This window comes from Zea mays, chromosome 5 (assembly GCF_902167145.1).
Source record: "Zea mays cultivar B73 chromosome 5, Zm-B73-REFERENCE-NAM-5.0, whole genome shotgun sequence".
NCBI lineage: Eukaryota > Viridiplantae > Streptophyta > Magnoliopsida > Poales > Poaceae > Zea > Zea mays.
In genome coordinates this window covers 32,689,200-32,692,599 of record NC_050100.1, presented here as the reverse complement: position 1 = coordinate 32,692,599, position 3,400 = coordinate 32,689,200, and positions in this window count along the sequence as shown.

Genomic DNA, 3,400 nt, shown 5'->3' with positions numbered 1-3,400 from the left:
GGCTCCTCTCGGACGCTCCCCGCCGTCTCCACTATCGAGCTTCCGGCTGAAACGCTGCGGGCCTCGTTCCCTCCGGTACACGGTGGCGGCCGTGACACAAACGCGGTTGTCACGGTCTCGCAAGACTCTCGCCCCACTCGGTACAATTACAATGGCCCACGCAAGAGCCGAGGGGTTGTGTGGTTTGTCTAAACTCACTCAACAAACTAGGATTCACCTAGAGCAAGCGCTAATGCGGTCTAACTAACCTAAGCACTTCGCAAAGCACCTACGCTAATCACCGAGTGATTCTATTAAGCACTTGGGTGTTTGAGCACTTGGAAATGTCTACAATATGCCTTGGTATGTTGCTTGGGCTCCCACACATGAGAATGGCTGGTTGGGGTGGTATTTATAGCCTCCACACCCCCAACTAGCCGTTGGACAGAAAGCAGCAGCTTTCTGTCGTCGGGTGCACCGGACAGTCCGGTGCACCACCGGACATCTACTGTGCAGTGTCCGGTGCACGCCACGTCAGCCGACCGTTGGCGCCTGTAGCAGTCGACCGTTGGATCCGACCGTTGTCGTCTGCCCGTTGGCACACCGGACAGTCCGGTGCACACCGGACAGTCTGGTGCTACAGCCAGAGAGCGCCTGTCTGCGGCCTCTCTGCGCAGACTGTCCGGTGCCTCACCGGACAGTCCGGTGCACACCGGACACCAATGTCCGGTGCGCCACCAGGCGCTGGCTGACATCCCTTATCTTGGATTTCTTCGCTGATTTCTTCGGGCTTCTTTGTTCTTGAGTATTGGACTCCTATGCATCTTTTTATGTTTTCTTTTGAGGTGTTGCATCCTCATTGCCTTGGTCCAATTCTCTTCGCATCCTGTGAACTACAAACACTAGAGAACTTATTAGTTCACGGATTGTGTTGTTCATCAAACACCAAAACTCAATTAGCCAAATGGCCCGGGGTCCATTTTCCTTACAATCTCCCCCTTTTTGGTGATTGATGACAACACAACCAAAGCAAGCAAATAATACAAGTATTTGAGTGAAAATGTGCAATCTACTTGCTAAGATGCATGATTGTCCCCACAAAGTGATATTATGGACTTAAACCTCCCCTTAACTCCATAATTCACTTACTTCCTATTTTTGGACCAAATAACCAAAACCGCTATAAAATTTTAAATTGGTGGTGTTTGGTGTTTGATATAGTTTTCATTGCTTTGGTCCCTAAACTTCTCCCCCTTTGGCATCAACCACCGAAAAGGAAGACATTAAAAGCATGTAGGAAGTAAATAAAAGCTTGCCCTCAACAAGAATTGAATCAAATGACATCACTAGAAGGATATTAAAATAAACCATGTGAATGATACCAGTTGAAGGAGTCCTCAAAAGATTACTCCCCCTAAATGAGTATTCTCCTTTAGAAAGAGTTTTTCTCCCTCTTTAGAGAAGAAGAGATACTCTCCCTGACAGAGATCCTCTACTTAGGGAAAAAGCATGTGAAAATTAGAGGAGCAAGACATGATTTGAAAAGACTAACTTCCCTTATGCATAGGTAAAAGAATATGAGTTAACTACTTATGCATTTTTAGCAACATGGAAGCATATGATATGAATTATAGTCTAATCAAATATTGGAGAAGACATGTAAATGGTACTAAATGTAGTCTCAAAAGATACCAATTGAAAGTCAATGGCGAGCTTGAGAGACATGAGAGTTCTTGGAGATTTTGCAGTGGAAGACTGTTGTCTTTCTCCGGGGACTTCATTTTCCTTACAATGAGACTATCACATGAAATAGACTTGAAAAGGTGTTAGTCTCAAAGTGTTAGATTATAGAGTAACTTCCCCCTAAATGTGTGCATACAAGTTTTGAATACTTGTAGGAGACATGCACTCTGATTTGATATCAAGAGGGGCAAATTATCCATAATCCAAACTTTGGCACATATAAGTTAAATGATACACTTTGTAGAAATCAAAATTTTCAATTGATGCATCATTTACTATGGAGTGATATAGAAGCTATGTGCCGTGCTTAAATAACCATTTTAAGCCATGTAGGTTTGCTTAAGTATATGAATTTAAAAACTAGCAATCCTACCATATGATTTACCTAGTATGCATGATTTTGAACAAAAGTACATAACAAATGTAATACTAGGCAAGAAAGGTAAACTAGATAAAAGGTAAATAGATACGCATATCTAAAAACGTGAAATACAATAAAACTAGTTACCTTAGTCATGGGTGGGAAATTTGGGTCCAAAATTTTCACTAACCCACTTGGCAATAAATTTGATCCAATATGATGTATCCCATGATATACATCCCAACTTTGCCAAGTCTCCAAATTTCCCGCTCCTCCTTTGGTCTACTCACTTCCCTTTCGGGATCCAAACCTTCTTGGTGCTTTTCATGGTTGTAATTATTTCCTTTGGCACCCAGATGCGTTTGGCCCCCTTTCCTTTGTTGGCTTGCTTGTTGGCCTTGATTGCTATCACCTTTCCATTCTTTTTCTTTTTGATCAAAAATGGTGTAGTAGCCTTTTTGTCCACCTTTTTGATGTAGGTGTTGGAGATTTTGCTTGATGGCTTTCGCTTGAGCTTTTGCCTTTGTTTGTCCCCGGTCATCGCCTTGCATTGGAAAGACTTATGGCCTTCCATGTGACATAGCCGACAAATCACAATTTCTCCCTCCATAGGCTTGTTCACTCCCGCAGTGGTGTTATCCTGTGGAGGTCGGATTTGTTTGGCTTTGCCTTTCTTGTCATACAAAGCCTTGCCAAGGCGAGCCACTTCTTGCCTTAATTGTTCATTTTCCTTTGTAACCTCATCCGAACATGTTTCTGCAACAATATTCTCAACACAAACTTGGTTGCATGGGTTAGAATCATCAATTAAATCAAAGCAAGAAGTAGAAGCATCCTTTTTAATAATTTCAGGAATTTCAACTAAAGATGCTTCTGGGGTGCTACCAATGTTTTCTAGCTTAGTAGTTAGCTCATTGTTGTGTATGCTAAGAATTTCCATTTTCTCTAGCAAATTTTCAATAGTATTTTGGGAGCTAGCTAACTTAGCCTTGAGTTTTTCATTCTTTTTAATAAGGCCATCATCGGTAGCAGTGGATGGAGCACTAGATTCTAATAGCTCAATTTTGGTTGACAGCTCACTATTTAAGTTTGCAAAAGTTTCAAATTTTTCAAGCAAACCTTTGTAATCATTTTGGGAGCTAATCAACTTATTTTTCAAGGTTTTAAGTTGAGCTTTTTGTTTAGTGCAAACATCTTGAAAAAATTCAACGTCATTCGCAAGCTCATCTACAGAGGGCTTTCCCTCACCTTCATCATCACTACCACTTTCATCACTAGAGTATGGAATGCTTTTGTTACCTCTTGCCATAAGGCATT